Consider the following 25,637-nt stretch of genomic DNA (forward strand, 5'->3'; position numbering starts at 1 on the left):
CACACAAAAGGTTTGGATGCTCAAAACATGAGATGCAGGTTTTAGAAAAATCCATTAACCTAAACATTTCCATGCTGAACAGGCCAGGTGAGCGAGGTGCATCTGTCATGAAGCACTTTGAGGGGCCAGATTTTCTGGGGCTCTCTGGGAAGTTGTATCTTTGACTGTTCTTGCTAACCTTTGACACAGATCCCAGGACTCCATATTTGGGGGGAAGAAACACTTTTTAGTTGTTACTTTTGTATCTTGATCATTTGAATGGTTAATGGCCAAGTAAGTTATCGGTTTCTCTTTGACTTGACGATGTTAGCAATTTGTCCTCAGAGATACCATACTGATTACAGAAAAGCCACCACAGAGGTTAAAAATACGAGACTTGAAATCACATTGTCTGGTTCAAACACTGGTTCTGCCACTTAACAGCTCCTTGACCTTGACAATGTAGTAGCATCTAACCTCTCTATGCTTCAGTTTTCTCATCTTAAAATTGGGACAAGAATGGAAACTACCTCTTAGGGATCTCCGAACTGCTAACATAGCCACACTGTGAGCTCTTGTTATTAAGTGAAGGACCCAAATCTTGTAACAACCCTGAACAAGTCGTCTGTCCACACCAAGTCAGTGGGTTATTAATCTACAGAATGTAAAAACAATGTTTCCTCCCTATGAGCGTATCTCTTATAATGTTCATTTGAGATAAGAAGGTAAAGTACCACAACAATAGTTTCTATAATATTAATAAACTAAGTTTTTCTAGGGTTGAAAAGAAACTATTTATTCTAAAGAAATCATAAAATGTTATGATTCAAAGGATCCCTAGAAATCATTTTATCCAATCCTCTTATACAATGTGGCAGTCTCCTCCAATACACTTTTCCCTCAATTTTTTCAGCCTACAAAATTTGGGAAAGGGAGCCCATTATCTCATATACACCATTTCACATTTAGACAGTTCTTTAAATCAAAATTTGCTTGTTTTAACCTCCATTCCTTTGATGGTAAACAGAAGAATTCTAATTCCCATTCCACAGGGCAGTTTTAAAAATATCTGAAGATGGTGATTATATTCCACTCTCCCCCCATACACCCATCCATGCCAACAAACACGTATGTTGAAGTATAAATATCTCTGGTTGCTACTATTACTTTTCTAATTCTTTGAGGAAAAATCTTTACTTTCTTTTTATTTATTTTTTAACCATTCAACTATATTTCTCCAGACACACTCTAGTTTGGTCAGCCGCCATTCTACCAACATTTATCTGATCTACTACATTCCAAGCGCAGTGCTAGGCTCAGAGAAAGGAGCTGAGTTATAGGATACCATGCCACATTCAGGGAGTCACTACTTGGTATGGGAGACAGATGTGCCCATACATACTTGGACCTTTTGATTGGCCACCCAGAGGGCAGAGACAGGAATTCACTATTAACTTCTTCTTTAGGTACTAAATTCTTCTGTGAATCTACCCAAAGACTGAGCAGGCATCTTGAATAGCCTATTGGTGACTTGAATTAACTTAAATCAACTCCCTCCCTCCCCATCTCCTTCATAAGAATGGTCAGATAGTCACCACATTCTATTTAGCTGTTAATATTCATGGTTCACACCTAGCACAAGACTTTGCATTTAGTGCTTTTAAATTTTACCTTATTTGACTCAATCAACCTTCTTGTGTGTGAAGGTCTGTCTTATGACTATCATTTTGGCTCTCTGGTCTCTGTGTTTCCTGCCAATCAGGCAGGGGTAATTGTCCACTTTCTCCTAATCCCTTAGAAATTGTTCACAACGAAACGACTTCCACAGGGCGGCTCAAGTTTAGCAGAGATCCTGGATAGTTAAGGTCTTCCATTCATTCATTCAGTCAACATTACTGAGTGCCTCTGTGAGCAAGGCCCACAGGCAAGGGAGAGGATTATAAAGTGATTGAGACACGGTCACTGCACTGGAGACACTAGAGTCTGAAGGAAGTGACCGCGTGTAGATGAATAACTAGAATTTGGGGCCTAATGTTGGTGCTGTGGAGCGGGAGCGGGGAGCCATTCATTCTGTCTGAGAGGACAGGGTCTAAGAAGGCCTGAGGGAGAGGAGGGCAATGGACCAGGGCCTTGACGGATAGGCAGGAGTTCAGCATGCAGTGGTGGGGAAAGGGAGATAACAGAAACTTACAGAAAATGGGTTTGTAAATGATGCAAGCGACACAACTATTTTTTGTGTGTTTGTTCTGGAATATTTTTCTCCCTTTGGGAAACTTTCCTGAAAAGTAGTCAGTGTGTTAACTGTCATCTCACAGACCTCTCCCCAACTACGAACAGTTCATTCCACTTCCAGCTTGTGATTTCAGAGTTTACAGTAACATTTATTCCTTTTCTATCTTGAACTACAAAGTAAAAACACCCCATATTCTCAGAGGCAAATCCTTCCAGCCTTCGTTTCACAACCCTGAATGTCTTAGCAATGTGGGTACTTGCTCCTACCAGCCCTACCATTGAGAGAGCCCACAGATGCTGGCTCCAGGCTTGGGGACTGGCCACACTGAGGCTTTTCAAGGCCTCCTGAGCCTTGGCCCCTTCCTCACAGGACACCTTATTCCATTTCATTCTCTGTGTCATCTTTTACTTCCTTTGAACACTTACTTGAGGGCTGGGGTACAGTCTTGAATATGTGTTCTTCCAATATTGAAGTCTTTCATCAGGGAAATGCTGACTCCTGGACAGGGACTGTATCTTATTGTTCTTTGTTTTCTTAGCACCAAGCATATAGCAGATTTTTAATATTAATAAATACTGAGTAAGAGAATAACATGATGAATGGAAGGATGGCATAGTTTCCTGGTCTCAAAATGGAACTGTCCTAATTAAATAAAAGTTTAATATTAATTCAAGCTTGGAATTCTAGGCTTATATTATTTTGTGAAATAACTTAGGACATCGGCAGGCATATTTACTTGGATAATATGCATAAATGCACACAGTAGCCTGTAGAGCACATAGGACCCAGATGCTTTTCATCTCATCAGCTGACTGGTCTAACAAGCACAGCACGGGGGACCAGAATCCTATCTATATATCAGGGGTCCTCAAACTTTTTAAACAGGGGGCCAGTTCACTGTCCCTCAGAGAGAAGGAGGGGAGTCGGAGAGTGCGGCGTACATTCCACACATGCGCACTGCGGGCCCAGGACGAGTTGGCTGCTAAGCAGGACAGACAGCGGCGGCAAAAACACCCGGCGGGCCGGATAAATGTCCTCGGCGGGCCGCATGTGGCCCGCGGGCCGTAGTTTGAGGACCCCTGCTATATATCCTAGAATGTTAAAGGTAAAGAGCCCTCACTTTACAGACAGGAAAAGTGCGGCCAAGAGAAGTGAAGTGATTTGCCCAAGGTCACACAGCTATAAGCTGCCTAGCTTAGACTGACTTTACCGTTGCTTCTCCATGACAGCTGGTCACTCACATTCAAGGTAGAAAAATAATATGCATCAACTCCAGCCATAGCAGTCCTAATGGACTCAATTAACTCCGAGGTTCTTGTTTTGCAAGGAAGACCCAGCACTCTGGGACATCAGGAGCCAGAGCTGAAAGAAAAAGATAATCGCTCCAAAACGGACAGCGCTGTCCTACCTTCCCCACGCTCCACGTACTCACTGGCTGACTGCGTGGCTGCCTAGGCCCAACATGCCCTGAATTCAAGTTATGGGCAGTTTCCAATGAATTAGGAGGTAAGAGGGCCTTTAAAATTACCATTTAAATTTCTTTCAAACTTAAAATAGTGCTGGTGTTCGACAGCTCTGAGGGTTCATCCCTGGGAAAGCTCACTCCCAGTATAAAATGCTGGAGATCTGAAACATCGCCCCTGAGAGTCCGCAAGTCTGTGCGAGACACGAACAGTCATCGGTACCGGAGCATTTATTTTCCAGTTAATTTTTAACACGTGGGGTGAGAGGATGCAAACACAGTAGGCTTTCAGTCTGCAAAGGTGTTCTATGTAAACACTTTAACCGCCACCCTCAGTACCTAAAATGGTGCTCAGCCCATAGTAGGCACTTACTCATGGGGCTGAATGAACAAAGGTCATGAAGGGTCACCTGACCTCCCCCTGAACTAACTCCCCAACTGGAGGTCCTTACCACAACAACATGGTGAGCTTACACAGGACACTGTCTGCTTCCTGCCAATATCAGTCTTAAAAAAAAAAAAAGCCACAAAGGATGTTTTTCCCATTGTCTCTGGTTGATGGTAACATCTTACACTGGTCCACAGAGATTCCCCAAGTGCGGGCCCTGAATTATCTCATGCAGCCTGGGCTGTTTGTTTGAGACTCTTCTCACATGAGTCCACCGCATTACCATTTAGTAATGCCGAGGAAAGAGAAGCAATCATAGCTGGTGTCCATCTAGACACATTACACCATTCTTACACAGCGCAATCACGAAATGGGATTTATTCGGTCTCAGGCACTCACGTAGATGTGGCTCCAACCTAATTTTCTAGAGGACAGCACAGTTCGCATTGATTTGGGGAGATGTATTCTCGGGGTCTAGCTTTGCAGACTGGCTCTCCCAGAGCCCATGCAAAAACAATCTCAAAACACCAGGGAGAAGGGCGGGAGCTCTTTTCTGTCTTAAAAGCACTGAAATGACCTGACCCCCAAAAGGCCACATCTGGGCAGGTAGGGAAGTAACAGAGCACAGCCCTACCATAAGGCGCTGAGCAATCAGAAATGTACAAAAGGATTCCATTATGTGCATGAAGTGATTTACTGCTCCATGCAACTGCAAAAATCAGGCATGCCATTTACATTAACATGAACCCTCCCTGAGAAATGACTGAGTTAACTTTACATGGTGTCAGGACCTAAGCAATTTCACCAACTACACAGGAGTTTTCAGACATATTTGTATCTGTATTTGTTTTTGTCTTTCCCCGTAAGATCTCTAAATGATGGTTGCCAGTATGTACTGAGAGTCGCTGCAAAATACTTTTCATATATGGGAATATATGTATGAAGAGGCACCTGCCCTCAAGGAACTCACAGCTTGTGGGGAGGATAAGACACATAGAAACACCCTCTCTGATACACAAAATCATTAGTGGCTCAGTTGGTTGAGCATCAGACTGTGCACCGAACAGCTGCTGGTTCAATTCCTGATCAGGACACATAGCCAGGTTGCAAGTTCAATCCCTAGTTGGGATGCATACGGAAGGCAACCGACTGATATTTCTCTCTCACATCAATATCTGTCTGTCTGTCTCTATCTCTAGCTCTCTACCCCTGCCTTCCACTCTCTAAGCATGTCCTTGGGTGAGAATTTTTTTTAAAGTACTTTAAGAACAGAGGCAGACAGAGCCCAGGTCAAGGAAATCTGAAAGAGAGGGGAGAGTGTGTGCATGTAACTCTGAACTCTAAATTCTCGTCATTAGGCTCTGCTGCACATGAACAAAGTGTGCGTAAAATCAGAGAGTTACAGTGGGCAGGGATATTAGATATTGTCTATTCAAACCCTTCTTTCTCAGTTGAGAGTGTGTAAGTCCAGAGAAGTCAAGGAAGTAGCTCACGGACACACAAATCTTCTGACTGACCCGAAAACAGAACCCATATGTTCTATGGCAGTGGCCGGCAAACTCATTAGTCAACAGAGCCAAATATCAACAGTACAACGATTGAAATTTCTTTTGAGAGCCAAATTTTTTAAACTTAAACTTCTTCTAACGCCACTTCTTCAGAATAGACTCGCCCAGGCCGTGGTATTTTGTGAAAGAGCCACACAAAGAGCCGCATGTGGCTCGTGAACCACAGTTTGCCAACCACGGTTCTATGGTATCCCAGGACTCCCTGCTATACAGCCCACCAGTGCTTCATATCTTTTACCTGTACACAGGTAACTCCATGCAGCACAGGGGACTCAGCAGAGGTGACCCCAGGGTTTCCCTAAGATTAAGCTCCATGTCTTCAGTTCCTTTTATTTCTGGAGAGCTTCTCCATGATTCCAGCTGGAATGAGAGAGCACTAAGAGGGAGCTGCATCACGGCACTGCCTGCATCATTCGACAGTAACCACGGACTAGTTAGGAGCATCATATGTTAGGTGACACATTATCTAAATAGAGGCTCCTAACCACCTCTCCCGCCACAGTGCCAATGAAGTAAAAATATATAGCAGATAAAGGAAAAGACTCCTAATTTCACGGTACAGTAGATGTTAGGACAAGAGATGAACTTATATCTATGAGGTCAATCTCATCTCCGAGTCAGGGAATATTAATTTGCTGACATGCTTTACGCTGGAAACTTTAAAGGAAAATTGACATGAGTGGTACTAAAAAAAAAAAAAAAAAAAAACCTCAACCTCCCTTATGAGGCTGAGCAAGAACAGCAAAAAGGAAACTGTGTTAGTCACCAAATTTTATTGCACAGAGAGCTGAATCAGAAAATTGGAATATTAATAAAATATTTTTACATGAATTTTGCTGATGAAATAAATAGCTTCATGCTTTTATGAAGATCTGATTTGTTACAGTCACCTTTAAGGGCAGTGAGTCCCGTTTTGTAATTACTACTAGGGATGGTTTAATTACACCCAGAAGCCCCAAGATGCCTCTTCAATACAGCAGCTGGGGACTGAAGTGCCCACTCTAAAAGATTCCTAGATTATCTGGACTCTGACATGCAAATCCCATCAGCTTTGATTGAATACTTCTAGGAAGGGGTTAGGCCATATATATTTTGCCTTCTTCATAAAGAAAAATAATCGCAATAGATGCATCGATTTGCTTACTAGTACCTTGTTAACTCTCCGGGGCATAGTTACCTACTTCCTAGAGAAGAGGAATGAGCTTGTGAGCATATTGTCACAAACACAGACAGAGCAAGACCAGTCTAAATCCAAGTGTCCTAAAGCTTTCATAATTGGAAGACGCATCTCGGGACCGTCCTCCGGGTAAGGAAATATATCCCATTAAACGTCAGAAGCCTGCTATGTAAATTGATAGCAATTCATGGGACAAAAAATTAGCCCCCTCTTCCAACAACGTGACTTTCCTAAGAGGAGAACTGAGGGAACCAAGAACGCTTCCAAGACAGTGCCATGAGCATCAGTTGTATAGCATCTGCCACCTGCCAAGCAAGCATTCCCCACTTTGATTTTCCTTTGGGGTATCGTCCTCTTATCCCAATTTTAGTTCATGTCATTGGGTGTGGCTGACCTCACCATCTGGCTCCATTGGTAGCCAATGGGCATGAATTCTACCTCCCAACCCTGACCACGGTTGCTGTTTCAGGAATGAGAACAAGTGTACTGAGAGCCAACCCTACACCATTCTGTGAATCTACTGGACTAAAAGCTCTCTCCTCACGCCAGGGCTGCTAAGCTAGCAGGATGTAATCCTGTACTGTTGGTGGCCAGGTTTGTCCCTGCTTTGGGAGAGCTTTCTAACAAAGTCAACACAGAGAAAGTAGAGCTGGCTGAGCCCTCCGCTCTAACCAGACCACATCTAGGCTTGGTTACATGAGCCAAGAAATTCCCTTTTTGACTGAAGTCATACTGAGCTCAATTCTTGTCACTATCAACCTGAAGAGTCCGCATAGAGTCAACAGTTTAAATGCAGACTTCTAACTTAACATGGTAGCAGGCATGAGAGACACTCTCTATCAACCCTCCATCAAAAGAAACAGGATGGCCCTGACTGGTTTGGCTCAGTGAATAGAGCGTCGGCCTGCGGACTTAAGGGTCCCAGGTTCGATTTCAGTCAAGGGCATGTACCTTGGTTGCGGGCACATACCCAGTAGGGAGTGTGCAGGAGGCAGCTGATCGATGTTTCTCTCTCATCGATGTTTCTGACTCTCTATCCTTCTCCCTTCCTCTCTGTAAAAAATCAATAAAATATATATTTTAAAAAAAAGAAACAGGATGTCTGTATAGAAAGGGAAAATACAATATCTTGAGACTATATACCAGAGGTTAAAAGGCCAGAAGTAAAAGCTAAATGTTCTATGGGTATGTCTATATAAAAAACAAAATTGTAGCCTAAGTCTGCTCCACACTTCACCCAGAGCACTATAAGCCCATGCTGTCCAATATGGTAGCAACTAGCCACATGGGGCTATTTAAACTAAAATTAAATAGTGTTAATTTTTTTAATTCAGTTTGTTAAAACATGGATGACATTTAAAATGCTCAATAGCCATATGTGGCTAGTTGGATAGTGACATAGAATATTCCCAAAAGTTCCAATGGAAAATGCCTGCAATATTCTGCCCATTCCAGATGTGGGATGTAGTCACTGTTCTCAGCAAAATCAAGTTGCCACAAAAGACTGATGAATGGAAATATTCATCCAAAATTATTTATAATAAAAAAATTAGCAACAACTTAAATATACAGGGAAAGAGTTAAATGATGACACAGGTATGTGACGAAATACTATATGACTGTTAAAAAGAACATTTAGAGAATGTTCGTTAAAGAGATATGAGAACAATGTGAGTTGGGTTTTTTTTACAAAAAAAAGAAATAGTATATTGACTACATGAACTCCATAGAGATGTTTATACAAAAAGAATATAAAAAGTAATCATAATAGTTCATTTTTAAAATGTGTTCTATGTGCCAAGGAACGTGTTCAATGCTTAATATGCATTATCCATTATCTGGGTTAATAATCAAAATATCAAATAAAATAGATAATATTTTTATTTCTTTTTTACATATGAGAAAAATAAGACTTGCCAAGATTAAATAATTAGAGGAGCCTGGACTAAAACCATTGTTGGTCTGACTTCAAATCGTAGCCTCTTTATCTCTGCAAAACACTGACAGTGATGCCTTTGGGTAGAAATATTAGAAGTGACTTTTTCTCTCTTATATTCTTTTGTATTTTCCAAATTCACTAAACAAAAGATTATTTTTTAAGAAAAAAAAAACTCTGAAAGAAAAATTCATTGAATGTGACTACAACCACTGTTTGGTTAAAAGATGACGGCAGTAGGCAATGGATCCTTGCTGATAACGGGTTAATTATGAACACTGGGAGCTTTCAGATTCTGCTGGAGCCTCTGTTCAAATCTAATTTCTCAAAGTATATTGCTAGACACTAATGAAAACCCAAGGAGACACACGCACTCTGGAGATGTATAGCCAATGAATTTTCTGTTGTTTTTATAGTGAACAACTTTTTTATATCCTAACATTTTTACGCCAGCTATGAAAAAGATAAATAAATATTTATGACATCCACTCAATTCCACAATAACTACTAAGTTGCTCATGTGCTCACTCTGATTTGAAATGTGCATATTTTAGTGGCTGGGAGTCTCAACCCTAAATGAGAAAGGCACAGAACCCTGTCACTGACAGACCCTGAGAGGAAGCGTTTGGCTCAATGCAGGGTAGCCGTACATAACCAGCTTAATTAAGGCGGCTGTAGATGCAGACAGAAACAAACCTCAGTGCTGTCCAGCAAACAGCTAAAAACACACCGAATTGCCATGGACACTGATTTTACTGTAGTTCTACCCTGTATCGGAAGCATTTGATCAAGAACAACAAACAAGATGATTGTCGAAACACAAACATAAATGAGGACCGATTTCCATCATTAAACTGTCACAGGGAAATTTTCCTTTACCAAAATTGGCCCAATTTACCACTTGGTAAATTGACTGGACTTGCACCTGAGGGAGCTTATGTAATCATCATGTACTAATTATGAAGAGGTCAGAATTCACCAATGGATGGTTCCTGAGCTGTAAAAAAAAATCCTAAAGTCCAGTTATCTTTAGTCTACAAATGTATTTTATTTGTTGTTTTAGTTGACTTAGTGCCAAATTTTTACTTTTTTGTTTTTCTTATTTTTCAATTACAGCTGACATTCAATATTGTTTTACGTTAGTGCTAACTTTTTAAATAGAGGGATTTCACCTTTAAAAAACAAGATGTCTAGCTTTTCTTGCAAAGGCTGAAGAACTGGCTACTTTGGTCCAGCATTCTCTTGTTGCAACTATCTGCTTACCCAGTGCTCCCCAACCTGTCCTCCTGACAGTTTCACTCACACATGGCCCTTGTAGGCACCTGAGCATGTAGTTCTTAAACCTGGAGACACCATTAATGCACCACACCTGACACACACACATCCTCACTTAACCTAATCCTCCTATCTAATAAAGAGGGAATATGCAAATTGACAATCACTCTGTCACAAAGATGGCTGCACCCACAGCTGAGACCAAGTTCCCATAAAGAGTCTTAACAAGAAATCAGAAGGGACCTGACAGGGGACCTCAGGCCATGCCCCCCACCCAGCAGGGCTTGACAGGGTACCTCAAGGTGTGCTTCCCATCCTGGTGCTGGGCTAGGGGACCTCAGGCTGCTCCCCCCACCCCAGCGCCAGGCTGGGGGGCCACAGGCTGCGCCCCCTACCTGGCGCTGGGCCAGGGGACCTGAGGCTACGCCCCCTGCCCAGCAGGGCTTGACAAGGGTGGGACTGGCTGGGTCTGGATCTAGCCCAATTGGCGGGGGGGGGGGGGGGGTGTCCGGCCAGGACTGGGTCTCACGTGATTTTGAGGTGCATGTGAGTGGGCAGGGAGTTGACTCTGGTCCCGTGGTGAGCCCCAGTCTCTGACAGGAGAAAGGTTTTCATATAAATTTTACTAATTTTCTTTCATCTCTGACACTTCGATTATAGAGAAAGGGCAAATAGCAGTATTAAATTATTTCCTCTAATTAATCCCCTTTTAATGTGCATGAATTTCGTGCACCGGGTCACTAGTTAAATATAACCATACTTGTCCTTAGACTGCTTTTTTACCCAAGTCAATGGAAGAATCCAGGAAGTACAGAGAAGGTGACACTAGGAAAGGCTACTTCACCCAATCACAGTCTCAGGTGAACACTTAGTGACAAGGTGTTCCATGAACTGGCCCTGTTTACTTTCCCACCCTCACTTTCCTTGGCTCCTGCCATCCCGCCCCTTTATGATCCATTCATAATCACTGACTTAGGGCTCCCAAGACACAGAAGTGCCCATCATTGTCATAGTCCCCTGACCTAGGGCATGCCTCCTTCATCCATTTTGTGTCTTCCCCAGTAGACTGTACACCAAGCATGTCAAACTCAAAGGCTGTCACGGGCCAAATAAATGAGGCATGCAGCCCGCGGGCCACGAGTTGACATGCTTGCTGTACACACTAGGTGAGCAACTGTAGTTTCTGTCACCCTAACCCTGTAAGCCCATCACAGTACTCAGAACACGTTTATTGCATAAAAGACTCACCAGCAAATTTCAAGTGGCTTCAAAATATTTAACTTAGATGCTGGCCCTTCCTTACCCTGGCAAAATCCATCTGTCTTATTTTTTATCTCAGCTAATACTTTTTTGGTTACACTTAGCCACCGTATTATTACCTATTCATTTGTGCTTCTCAGACTAATTCTGAGTCATAAGGTGAGAGCCTGTGTCTTTTTTTTTTTTTTTTATGTGCCTCAGGCATGAAACAGCTCTGGCCACCAACACAGGCATCAAGCTAGGATGAACTAAGGACTGTACATCTGCTTTGATCCTGAATGGTGTAAGAACAACACCACCAATCAGGTGTCTCCTTGCCCACTGCCAGGGGGTAGCCTGTGTCTTTTTAATGGCTATCACCATGGAGCCCACCCCTATGCCAGTATCAATACATGCTGAGTAAATGGATGAGATGATAGAGCACAAAGTCCTTTCCCATAAATCATTACGCCTTGTAATAGACAGGGAGGCACCATGATCCTCCTCATCGCCGTCATCTTCAGCATCACTAGGCAGCTTCACGCCAAGGAGCCAGGACCACATGCAGGCCTCTGTGTCTAACGTAGCTGCAGCGCAGCCAGGGGGATGGGAAGGATTGGCATCCTGACGACCATGATTATTCTACATGCTGCTGCCTACTCTTTCACACCCTCCCAATCTTATCTAATAAAGAGAGAATACAAAGATGGCTGCACCCACAGCTGAGGACAAGTTCCCATAAGGAGCCTTAACGAGCAATCAGCAGGGACCTGAGGCTATGCCCTCCCCCGCCTCCGTGGGGCTTGACAGGGGACTTGAGGCCGGGCCCCCCACCCGGCAGGACTTGACAGGGGGCCTCAGGCTGCACCCCCTGTCCTGGTGTCAGGCTGGGGGACCTCAGGCCGCACCCTTCGTTCCAGTGCTAGGCCAGGGGACCTGAGGCCACGACCCCCGTCCAGCGGGGCTTGATGGAGGACCTCAAGGTGTGCTTCCCATCCTGGTGCTGGGCTAGGGGACCTCAGGCTGCTCCCCCCGCCCCAGCACCAGGCCGGGGGACCTCAGGCCGCACCTCCCACCACCTGGGGCTTGACAGGGGACCTCAGGCCTTGCCCTCCACCCAGTGGGGCTTGATGGGGGACCTCAAGGTGCACCCCCAGTGCTGGGTTGAGGGAACTCAGGCCGTGCCCCCGCCCAGTGGGGTTTGATGGGGGACCTGAGGCTGCGCTCCCCTCCCGGTGCTGGGCTGGGGGACCTGAGGCTGTGCCCCCCCCACCTGGTGGGGCTTTACAGGGGACCTCAGGCCATACCCCCCACCCAGCAGGGCTTGACAGGGGATCTCAGGTCATGTCCCCCATCCTGGAACCAGGCCAGGGGACCCAAGGCTACGCCCCCTGCCTGGCAGGGCTTGATAAGGGTGGGACTGGCCAGGTCTGGATCTAGCCCAATGGGGTGGGGAGAGCAGCCAGGTCTGGGTCTCATGCGATTTTGAAGTGCATGTGGGTGGGCGAGGACTTGACTCTGGGTCGCATGGTGTGCCTCAGACTCTGACAGGAGGAAGGTTTTCATATACATTTTACTAATTTTCTTTCATCTCTGACACTTCTATTATAGAGAAAGAGCAAATAGCAATATTAAATTATTTCCTCTAATTAATTCCCTATTAATGTGCACAAATTTCATGCACTGAGCCACTAGTCTATACTAATAAAAGTGTAATATGCTAATTAGACCGGGAGACCTTCCGGAGACCTTTCGGACGACCTTCCGGACAAAGCCAGGAGCTTGGCTGATGTGCAAACCACCCCCAAATGGCCCTCAGCCCCTCGCCTAGGCAGGCCACACCCCCTAGCAGGGACCCTCACCCCGATGGGGGCATGGCCAGCCTGCAAACAGCCATCAGCCCCTTGCCCAGGCCCATCCCGCCCCCCCAAGGGGACCCCTATCCTGATCCGGGACCCCCTTCAGGGCAGGCCAGCCCCCCCACCCATGCACCAGGCCTCTATCTTCTATACTAATAAAAGGGTAATATGCTAATTAGACCAGGAGACCTTCCGGGAGACCTTCCGGACATCCTTCCAGACAAAGCCATGGTGGCGGGGCTGAGGCAGAGGTGGTTAGGGGAGATCAGCCCAGGAGGGGAGGGCAGCTGGGGGTGATCAGGCCGGTGGGGGGGGGGTCACTTGGGGGGCGATCAGGCCAGCAGTAGGGGGCAGTTGGGGGCGATCAGGCTGGCAGTGTGGGCAGTTGGGGGTGAGCAGGCTGGCAGGGGGGGCAATTGGGGGTGATCAGGCTGGCAGGGGGGGCAGTTGGGGTGAGCAGGCTTGGCGGGGGGGGCAGTTGGGAGCGATCAGGCTGGCAGGGGCAGCAGTTGGGGGCAAGCAGGCCGGCAGGGGGGGCAATTGGGGGCAAGAAGGCCGGCAGGGGGAGCAGTTGGGGGCAAGAAGGCCAGCCGGGGGGGGGGGGGCAGTTGGGGTGAGCAGGCCAGCAGGCGGAGTGCTTAGGGGCAATCGGGCAGGCAGGCAGGTGAGTGGTTAGGAGCCAGTGGTCCCAGATTGGGAGTGGGATGTCCGACTGCCGGTTTAGGCCCAATCCCTAAACTGGCAGTCGGACATCCCCCAAGGGGACGCAGATTGGAGAGGGTGCAGGCTGGGCTGAGGGACACCCCCCCCCTCCCACCAGTGCACGAATTTCGTGCACTGGGCCACTAGTCTATATAATAAAAGCCTAGGCAAACATTATGGCAGAACAACCAGAACGACCAGTCGCTATGATGCACACTGACCACCAGGGGCAGACACTCAATGCAGGAGCTGCCCCCTGGTGGTCAGTGCACTCCCACAGAGGGAGCACTGCTCAGCCAGAAGCAAGGCTCACAGCTGGCAAGTGCAGTGGAGGTGGCGGAAGCCTCTCCCACCTCTGCAGCAGCGCTAAGGAACAGTGAGCCAAGTGGTAAGGAGCAGCAAGCAGGTGGGCAGTAAGGAGTGAGGGCTCCCAGACTGCGAGAGGGATGTCCCCCTGCTGGCTTAGGCCTACTCCCTGCCGGGCCTAAGCCGGCAGGCGAACATCCCATCCCCTGAGGGGTCCCAGACTGCGAGAGGGCACAGGTTGGGCTGAGGGATGCCCCCCACCCCAGTGCACAAATTGGTGCACTGGGCCTCTAGTTTAAAAATAAAATAAACAGCTTGTTTAAATCATGCCCAAGACACAGTCACCAACACATCAGCAAACTGTAATGCACCTGGAAGGTAGCTCGCTGAATAATGTATGCACAATTCAATTCCAGCGGTGGCGTGCCTGACGTCTGTACCTATAGAACATATCTCACCTCTTCTTTCTCTGGAATTTTCTGTAAGTTATGGATTAATAAACTTTCCCTAAGAATGCAGCTCTATTAATCTTTCAAAATATTCAGAAAAAGAAAATATTTTATTATGCCCATCTGAAGTGAATTATGATCAATCAAGTCCCCCGTGTGCTGACAAGAAATAAACTTGCTTTCTGCAGCAAATTCTGTATGTGCTGTTGGCGGCTCTTTCCCCTCCCGTCAGATGTGGAGTAAACAAAATATCAAACTGTATCCTGACCTGGGAAGACAAGAGAGGCCACCAAGGTCACAGCAAACCATGACCCAGTTTCTGAAGAAAAGAAAAATTAGCACAAGGTGGCATTAGTTCAAGATCTTCCTCTTAAAGCTGCAAAAAAAAAAAAAAAAAAAAAACCACAGAGAGTGAAGGTCATTCAAGTCTGAATTGTCTTCATTATATGAAGCATGTCCTTTTCACAGGAAGGAGCTGTGTGACTTCCTGTAGTTTGTTTCCATTGCCTGCAGGTGGAGGGTGAGGCAGAAAGAAGTGCCACTTGTGCAATGTCAGAGTGCACCAGGCACAGTTCTAATAGTGTTGCAGGTGTTACTTCTTTTGATTTACGAAACAACCATATAAGAACCCATTTTTCCAACTGAGGCTCGGAGTAGTTAAGGTTCTCGCCCATGGCCACAGAGCTAGCTATTGGCCAAACCAAGCTTTGGTTTAAACATCTGTAAAGTGGGGATAATAATGGCCATCCTGTCTATCTGACAGGATTATCTTAAAGATCAAAGGAAAAAATATCTGAATAGTATATACCCGCGTGCACACACACACAACATACTACAGAAATATATAACTAGAGTGCACTATGTGTGCACCTGCTGGCTTCCTTTATTCCATCTAAATGTCGAGTATTTAAACATTTGAACGTAACCAAAGAATCAGACCTAAAACATCATTCACTGCAAATGGGAAATACATGGTTCCAACTCCACTATTAACACCTTGGTGCCCCTATGGCACATGTGCCAGGCCTCCTACCTAAGCAAGGTCTCCTCTGCCACAGAACGAGTGGGCTGTTCTGTTCTGCCAGGCTCCAGGGGCCAAGCCGGCTCAGCCCTCCAGGATTCCAGAGAGGCACCGTCATCCTCAGCATCACTATCATCACTGCTGCCAACATCACCATCTCCATTAGACAGAGCAGAAACCCATGCAAAGACAGCTTCTTGCCAAGGAGCTGCAGTCATGGCCTTATAGCTGCATGGTTATAGGGCCATGTTTCCATTCATTCTCCCTCGGTCGGGTCAAAACACAGGTTCACAATCCCCTATTCAAATCCTCTGGGTCAGATGTGTTAAGAACACAGATTTTATTTTGCATTTTAGAAAGGCAGCATATCCTATGCCATACACTTACCTCTTATAATATCCCTTCCTGGGTTTGGGGTGGCACCCTGCAATCAAATTCATTAATGCTTCCTGAGCTATACATCTGACTATCCGCACTCAGAGAGATCAATAGAGATTGTAAGTAGCCTCATGACAGTTCAGGAGAGGTCAGGTTTGGCCACTAAATGGGTTATTTAAAAAAAAATAAACACACACTGAGTTTTCAGAGGCTTTTAGATGTTGGAATTGCAGAAAAGGGACTCTATGGTCCTCCTCCTAATGTACCGCTCCCCAGGCACCCAACGCTGAGACAGCTCACCCTGGTGATAGAGATGCAACTGCCAGCAGAGCCATTCTCAGCTTTCTGCAGAGTGGGATGGGATGGATGGGGGCAGAGGGCAGAGGAGGAATAAGTGTTTCACCTCCTTGCTTTCCTTTAGCTCTGCAATATTAACCACTTCTGTCAGAGATTCCTTTTCCTGGCCTATGAACTAGTCCTTTGCCTCTTTGCCTCCCTCTCCATCCCCTGCTCTGTTGAGTGTAGCAAGAGGCTGATCCCAACTACATTTCCCAGGCTCCCTGGCCAATGGCTTCCAGTTAGATTCACTGAATGGGAAGACTGGCAGGAGACCTGAAGGAGAGGGAAGGAGAAGCTAAGGTCTCTCTCCCCCTTCCTCCCTCTCTTTCTGCTTCAAGGCAGCATCCCCAGAACTGGCCAAGTCTCTGCCAAGGTGCTAGGCCACCTCTGTGGGTGCCTGTTCCTACCATGCAGCCTCTGCTAAGCTCCCAACAGCCAGCTCCTGGGCTCTGGTAACACCTTCCCCGCCCTCCCCACTCCACCCACTAGTGCCTGCAGGTCTGGGGGCAGGTGGGCTAGTCTTGGTTCTTTGTTTTGTTGTCACACTTACTTTCAGCTTTTCCAACACCTCATAACTAGTTCCCTGCATTAAATTCATCCTATTAAGCGATCTGGTATGTGTCTCCTGACTAGACTCTCACTGATACTGTGCATATCATCAAAAGTATTCAGTTCTGCTTAGGAGTCATGGTGGGCTGATGTGGGCTTGGGTATGTTCAGGGATGATACAGAGAGGGATAACACCCCTGACACTTGCTGCTTGGCAGAGTCTCCTCTTTAGGATGTCATTTTTAAATCAGCTGCCAACAGTCCATCATGTAAGAATCACCCACATAAAATACTTATGCTACCAGGGCATCTGACAAGAACTACGAAATCCACATCCTGCCCGTTCCCCAGATATTTCCTCCTGCGCTGAAAGGTGCGTGTGAGAAAGAGGGGGATGTAGCACATCCTAGTGACTGTAAGATCATGCATAAACCTTGAGGCTGAGAACCCTTTTTTGTTGTTGATTTGTTCTGATAAAACTGGAAGGGAAACAGGAAGGAAGGAAAAGAGGAGAGGGAAGGAAGACAGGACAGAAAAGGTACCTTTTTTGGAATAAATGGACCTAAAAACATGTCCCAAAAGGAAATGTTTAAAATTACAATAGAAAGCACTTATTTCATTTTCGTAGACTCAAAATAGTTCTCTATAAGGACACTTTTACCTCCACTGCAAAGAAGCTATGATGGGCTTTAAAAATTAAAGGCAGTAGGGATTTAAGTTGAACTGCCTCAAAAAGCAAGCATATGGGGCATGAAGGACAAGCCTACAGTGTCCTTGAGGAACTCTCAGTCTGTAGAGGAGTCCACAGTCACAGAACAATTGAGGGTGAAATGAAGTGTAGAGTTTAATAGAGATGGGGCTCCAGACACCTGAGAAAGACACCCATGCCTGGGAGAGGCAGGCAGAGGGACGCAGCCAACTTAGACTGAACCCATGTTGAATGGTCTTCATTTATTTTTTTTAAGAGGGCAATGTTAGTCCAGAATCCAACCCCCTTCTCCCAGCCTTGTTGATTTACGGCTACTCAACCAGGACTTTACTCTCCGCTGCTACATTTGGAGCAGTCAAATGTGTACAGAATGGTATCTGACCCCATAGCTATGAACCCACATATACAGCAAAGAGAAAAAATATACATAGTGTCATCAAATTAGCCAAGTGGTCTCTCCCCTAATCATGCTTTCTATAAGAGATCCTCTTTTGCATCAACCTAAACGAGTACGGTATGTGTTATCTTCATTCCAGAAAAGACAATGAAATGTGCTGATGGTGGGATATGAGAGAAGAGGGCAGAGGTACGGCACCTGATAATTTGAAATTTTATCAATATTGATGTCGTAGGGACAATTTTTGGAGAGAAATGAATATCCTAAAATATAAATATTATTTGAATGAGAAGAAATGAGCGGGAGTGGGCTTATGAAAGAATTAAGGGCATAAGGAATGAAAGAGAGGGGAAGGGAGGAAAGGGGAGGAGAGGGGAAAGGAAGAGAGGCAAAGTGACAAGTAATAGTCAACACATGGGCCATAATCGGACATCTCTCCCATTATCCCTTTTTTATAATTTTTATGCATAATGGTATTTCCTCCAATGAAAAGTGGTTCCAGTATTTCACTATAATACCATCATAACATATTTGAGGATTTTAAGTCAACGTGAGGTGGAAAGAGCATTGATATGGGTGCAAAAAGACCTGGGCTTCAGTCCAGCTCAGCCTGATGACTTGGCCATATCTTCCATCTCTCCAGATCTGTGGCTCCCCATCTGAAAGTGGGAATAATGGTCACTGACCTGAGATAGCCCTGCAAAGTCAAATTAGACTGTAGCTATCAGCCAAATTGCATCCCTCAGGTCGCCAGATGACTATGGCCTGCCCGCAATGCCAGACCAGCCTGTCTGGGAGCCACACTCTGGCCCCCAGGTCCTAGCTAGAGTTACTCACACCAAACAGGTATCTAACCAGGGAAGGCCTGTGCCATCCTGCACACATCCCCTCGCTCTCCAGGGTAAAATCAGAGATGTCTCTCAAAGACTTCTGCCCATTGAACAAGGTAACTGGCTGCTACTTGGACTGATCTCCCCCTTACTAGCCTCCTTTGTCACTTCCGCACTCCCACGGGCCCTGGGACAAAGGACATCATCCCCTGCACTGTCAGTCTCTAAGGAACAGAAGTGATCAGCGGTGCTAAGCTACCCACAGCCTTCCCCTTGAGGCTGTTCTGGGTATCAAATGAGAGCTTGTAAGGCACCTATGCTTAGTAAGCACTGAAGCCCCAGTTTCGGTCCTCCCTAACTCCCACCATCCAGATTAAGAAATGCAGGTGGAATGTGATAAAAAATAAGATAATTAGAAAATATAATTTTTAAAGATAGCATTTACAATAGAACCTGAAAATATATAAAGCACCTAGAAATAAATCTAACAAAAGTACATATGTTTATGAAGAAAACTATAATGTGTATTGACAGATAGTTTTAAATAAAAGCTCAATAAATAGAGAGAAGTATTTATAAGTAAGCATACTCAATATAATAATGTCATTCTTCCTACATTAATCCCTAAAATCAATGTTAATGTCAATCAAATCTCAAGTATTGTTGTGTAATTTTAAAAGATGATTATAAAATGTATATGGAAGACAAATGGACATTATGGGGAATTGTCCTGCCAGATACCAAGGCTTACTATACAGCTGTAAAAATAAAGAAGCATGATTTGGGCAAAAGAGTGGACAAAATATATGCCTAGAAACTGACCCTAAATGTCAGGATGATTGTTTTCCCATATGGAAGAAAATTAGAACACATTCCTACCTCACACCACACACACAACACAATCATGCACACTCACACACAAGCACACTCTCACACACACACTCCACATGGATTATAGATCCTGTGAAAGGCAAAACAATAAAGCGTTAAGGAGATAATAAAAAAGAATATCTTTATGACATCAAGGTTAAAGAAAAGGCTTTCTTAAATAAGACATTAAAATTACTAACCATAAAAGAAAGATTGATAAATTCAACTACATTAAAATTAGGAAGTTAGATAGCAGAAGGTTGGCAGGAATCCAACTTCTATGGTGTCTATAAATCTATTCAGCTTCCCAAAGGAATAAATTACAGTAACCTTTTTTGCATTCATTGGAATTACGTTCTAACAATACATGCCATAGCTCCGATTCTGCATATGGTTGGCCCATCTCTGACTTCATGCACAATTGGGTTATTGGCATTTATGGTTTCACTTGAGTATATTTGAACGGCTGTGTTTTATATTTAGAACTTTTGTGAGCATGCATGTGATAGTGCTCAGAATGTGTCCCACGATGACAAATGTCATTGTCAGTATGTGGGCATCACTGGGCAATCACAAGGGTACGGCATTGCATGGTTTCCCTTCCTTGCCCTCTGTGCTGTGTTTGCATCCTTCACCATTCACACCCCACATTAACTCTCATTCTGCTATCTGCTGGACTTTACACTACTCCTCCCAAAACTACTAGGAGAAATCGGTACCAGGGCAAACAAAGGCAGAAACCCTAAGGGTAGATTCTCTGCCATGATCAACTTCAATCCTGTGGGAAAAGCTAATCTGCTCTGTCCCATAGTGACCATGCTTTAGTACAGAAAGCCTCTCCCAGTGAGCCTGGAAATCTTCCACTTTGTTTCCCCTCTCATTCTTTCAACCCTGCAGCCCTCAGCAACATTCCAATGTCCATTCTACATGTTGACATGTGTACAGTGATATATGATAGGGTAGGAAAATAGGAAAGGGAAATGTCAACCAAATAGGACATATGTTTTAGATTATGTGAGCTTTTTCAAGAGGATGTCCCTCACATACATCAAGAGAAATACTTGTGTTGGAATGAGAGTGCCTAATTGTAACATTCTGTCACTAACAGTAAGTTACTTCTCGGGGACCCTAAGGATAGGACCCCCAAAGTATTTAGTGTCCAGGTGCTGAGTAATTAACTAGCATTGTAATTTACAAGTTTCCTTTTTGATGGAAAGCATTTATATTAATCATGTTTTTCTGTAATGGAAGTAGATACCTCCACTGAATCAGCCATTTAACAGGACACATTTGGGTAAGTAGTTCTTGTCAATGATTCTAAAGATGTCAAGAAAACATTGCTGTGACTTTCAATAGATGACTGTTACCATTCATTTCCAAATCCAGATTACAAAATAAAGAACTGCAACAAAACAATATGTTTTCAAGATTGTTGATTGCAAAGCATTTCGATACTGTCAATGAAAAACAATTTACCCCAATCTTTTTATCTACATGAACTTAATGAACCACATCAGACTACACACATTTAATTCATTGCAATCCAGCAGAAACTTGTTATCAACTGCATTTCGGGAACTGTTGTTCAAAGGAGAAGCCACATTCCCTTCCCCTAAAGAACTTACAAATGTCCTTTATTGGACATTTATTGGATAAAAAACTGTTTCTTATTGTCTCTGTTGTGGTGAGCTTTAAACTGGATGAGAAGTCAATGGAATTCTTTGTGTGTCCCTCTGAAAAGCATATTCAAAAGAAGTATATGGAATGACAAACATCACATTTAGGATAGTGGTTACCTCTGGCAGGAGGGAAAGATATGATCAGGGAGAGGGTACTAAATGGCTTCAATTGTATGGCTTTATTTCTTAAGCTGAGTTATGGTACAGAGTTGTCGTTTGTTTTTTACAGTATTGTTGTTTATGTTCTTTGTATGTGTTAATGTACTATACTATATTTCGAATCACACATTACTTTCATGATAAAATTAATTAATTACTGTTCCTAAGAAACATAAGTGATTACCTATAAACGTTTTCTCTAATCTATCTCATAAGACATTGTTGAAGTGGCTCCTTGAAATCAAAGGCTCTATGGCAAATATGTTTGGAAGCTTTTTTAAAAAAAAATTTTTTATTGATTTTTTTAGATAAAGAGAGGAAGGGACAGGGATAGAAAGACAGAAACATCAATGATGAGAATCATCCAGTGCCTTCTCCACACCCCCTACTGGGGATTGAGCCCAAAACCTAAGCATGTGCCCTGACCAGGAATGGAACCAGTGACCTCTTGGTTCCTGGGTTGATGCTCAACCCCTGAGCATGATTCTCTTGGGGGACACTCGTGCTCTCAGGAACATAGTTTTGGGAAATGCTCTATAAAATCACCCACTTTAACCACATATTCTATATGACAGCCACACACAGTTATGCCCACCTCCAAACAAACAATGAACTTTCATGCCCACCTGTCTTTACCCATGTAATTCTTTCAGTCTGGAATGCCTTCGATCCCTGAGAAACTTCTGGTCTCCCTTTAGCTTCCAGCTGAAATGCAATCTATGATAACTTCCCTACCCTTTCCTTTCTCCAGGTGGAACAAATTACTCCTCGGGAAGCTTCCAGTGCTCAACAAATATTTTTCTGTACCACATCTCACACTGGAGCAGTTATTTATGCCAGAGGCCAGGTGCCTAGATGGCCAAGACTGCATCTTTGCATTTTGGCACTGCTCACAATGCCTAGTACAGTACAGAGCCACAGCAAGCACAAAGTAGGTGCTCAGTAAATATGTGTCAAATGGACATAGAAGTGATGTCTATGAGGATGACTGGCTTCCTCAAATTCCCAGTTCCTCTCAATACATATTCATAACTTTTTAGTCTTTATTGTCAATTGGGGCACTAAGAAGAAACAAACACATACAAGGACTGAAAGAGAGACAAACTCTGAGGCAGAAACAAGGAGAGACAAGGAAGAGAAAGGAATGGCCTAACTGATGGTTAGTGAACCGATAAATCATGCGTGCAGCAAGAAACAGAGAGGATGACCAACAGAGAGAGTCAGAAACTGGCATGAAGCTCACAGCCAATACACAGGGTTGGTAACTTTTTAAGACTCATGGCAAGCAGGCAACACTGCTGACTTGGGTTCCCTCTGAATATGTCACCTCCATCTGAGGTGACATTTGTCCTCCTCTCATTTTTATCCCCTAAGCTAAACAACCATCTTCGCCACCACAGAACTTTTATCATTTTAACTTTGAGTTCTTCTGTTCAGCAGAATTTTATTTGTTTTCCTTTTTCTTTATGAGAATCCCCCACTGGCAATGTAGATTGGTTGTATGTCGGGTTCAAATAAAATAAAATAATAATAATAATGATAATAAAAGCAAGCTGGCAATTTCTTTCCAAAAGAATATGCTGCATATTTCATGAACTAGAAGCCAGAGGAGTTTTGTGATTCCTGAACCAAAACCTTTCCACATCTGAGGACTAAATGGAAGAAATATACAAAGAGCATCTCACAGAAAAGGAAACCTGATCATTTGTGCTCCAACCTAAGGGAAGTGTTCAAGTGATTCATTGACTTAATGTTTATTTTTTTAGCACAGGTTCCTATCTTGCATAGACTGAGTTCAGTGCTCATTTTCATGTATATAAATGTACTGCCAGAGGAGCGCTTTCCTTTTCCTACTGGATACTCTTTTTTTTTTTTTTTTTTTTTTTTCAGAACGGAACATCTGGCTGGCTCCTGCTCTTAGCCTGGCACTATCTCCATGCTTCCATGTTCTATTTATATTTTCATGCCACTTCTCTGTCCTGGTATAAAAGGCAATCTGGTCCTGAGGAAGGAGCACTGGACAAAGAGTGCAATAATTCTGGGTTCTGATAGTGCCTCTCAGGTGTGAAGTTATGTATCTCCCCGAGCCTGGTTTGTTTTCCAATCCATAAATTGGGAGAGATGACTATTCTGCTTCTAAAATTCAACCAAATTGTCATTTTATTTCCCTGAAAGTAATTGCTGAAAAGTGCAATGGTATGGAGATTTTAGCATTATGTGTACGTCAAAATTATTTTCACTAAGAGGGAAAATGTTCAGGAAATATTTCCAGTATGCTAAACAAAACTTCTGCCTGAAATGCTGAAATATATATTTTACGCTGTACCCAGTGGGTAGCAAAAGAAAAAAAAGATACTACTGGGATACTTGGCCCAGGATATCAGTTACAAATAGAAAACATTTTATCGGGGATGGATTTACCTTATTTGAAGGATAACATTAATAGCTAAATAAAATTACATGCTAGGTACTATTCTAAGCACTTTGTGTCAAGTCCTATAATCCCTACAACAATCTTATATGGCAGGTGCTGTTATCCTATATAATAAAAACCTAATATGCAAATTGTCCCCTCAACCAGGAGTTCAGCCGGGAGTTTGACCACTTGCTATGATGTGCACGGACCACCAGGGGGCAGCACAGAACATGGTGGGTGTTGGTGATGCTGCGCTGGCAGCCTGCAGCAGTGGAGGCGCTGCAGGCACCAGTGGGCCCCGATGACAGTGGGACAGGGCGGGATGGTGGAGCAGTTGAGTGGGCAGTGCCAGGCCAAGGCAGGTGCAAGGCACTGGTCGCCAGGCGGGGCCCAATGGCACGCCCATCTGATCGCAGGGCAACCGGTGGTGGTGGCGAGGGGGTGGCACTGTTGTCCTGCTCCCTTAGCACCTGGGAGCCGGGCAGCTGTAGGGCGATCAGTGGGGTGATCAACTAGGCGATCAGGCCTCGCAGGCGGCCACCAGTGGCAGTGGCAGGGGGTGGGGGCCGGGGGGAGCAGGCAGCCGGGGGAAGGGAGGGAGTACCCGGAGGGCAGCCTGCAGCCACTTGGGACCCTAACTGGGCCTCTAGTTTTATTATAAAGGAAACGGAAGCACAGAGAAGTCAAGTAAGTTGGTCAGGACCACACAGCTGGCAGGGCTGGGGGAGCTGAGGTCTGAACCCAGCAGTCTAGCACCCATGTCCAGACATCTAATCACCTGTTACACCACTATTCCCCATTAAATTTTACAACTCCCCTGAGAGATGGCTGTGGTCACCTCCCCATTCAGAGGCAGCATGATACAGTGATTAGGGCAGCTTTGAACCAGAATGCTTAGATTCAAATCCTAGTTCTATACCTTCCCAGCTGTGTTGGTAACCGTGGGCCAGTTACCAACTCTCTGCTCTCCAGTTTCCTTATCAATCAAATGGAAATGAGAATACAAGTATTTACTTCCTAGGGTTACTTAAAGAATAAATTAGTAGAGGGGGGGCTATAAGAGGTCAGTGGGAGAAAGAGGACATATCTCATATTTCAACAATAAATACTTTTGAAAAGAAGAATTTTCCGTCCTGCATGGTTTGATTCCTGGTCAGGTCAGGACACATGCCCGGATTGTGGGTTCAATCCCCAGTGTGAGGCCTGCAGGAGGCAGCCGATCAATGATTTTCTCTCATCATTGATGTTTCTATCTCTCTTTCCCTCTCCCTTCCTCTCTGAAATCAAGAAAAAAATATTTTTTAAAAATGTAAAAAGAATAAATAAATAATTCAAAGTGCTTAAAAGGATACCTGATTCTTAGTAAGTACTCAATAAAGGTGAATTAATCTTGTTTTTATTAATAAGAGAATTGATTTGCCAAACATAACAAAGTCAGAAAGTACCTGAATTCAACCCTGGCCTTCCAATCCCAAATGCTATGCTCTCTCCATAGTAGAATCTCATGCTCTCTGTTGCTAACAGTTACCTTTCTCCTGAAATCCTGCCAACACACCCAATGAGACTTTTTCCCCCCCTATAAAATTGCTCAAAAATCCACAAGGTAGATAATATTGTCCCTGTTTTGCAAATGATGAAACTGAGGTTTTGAGCGTGACTTACTATCCTCCATCACTAGTGGACATTGTCACAGTAAGCCCTCAGTAGCACTGAAAGT

General features: G+C 44.4%; 1 pseudogene; it reads right to left on the reverse strand.

Annotated features, from left to right (window-relative positions):
• Positions 1–11,466: 11,466 nt before the first annotated feature.
• Positions 11,467–11,611, reverse strand: LOC114230832 (small nucleolar RNA SNORA48; annotated as a pseudogene).
• Between the last annotated feature and the right edge of the window lie 14,026 nt (positions 11,612–25,637).

Source organism: Eptesicus fuscus, chromosome 9 (assembly GCF_027574615.1).
Source record: "Eptesicus fuscus isolate TK198812 chromosome 9, DD_ASM_mEF_20220401, whole genome shotgun sequence".
Taxonomy (NCBI): Eukaryota; Metazoa; Chordata; class Mammalia; order Chiroptera; family Vespertilionidae; genus Eptesicus; species Eptesicus fuscus.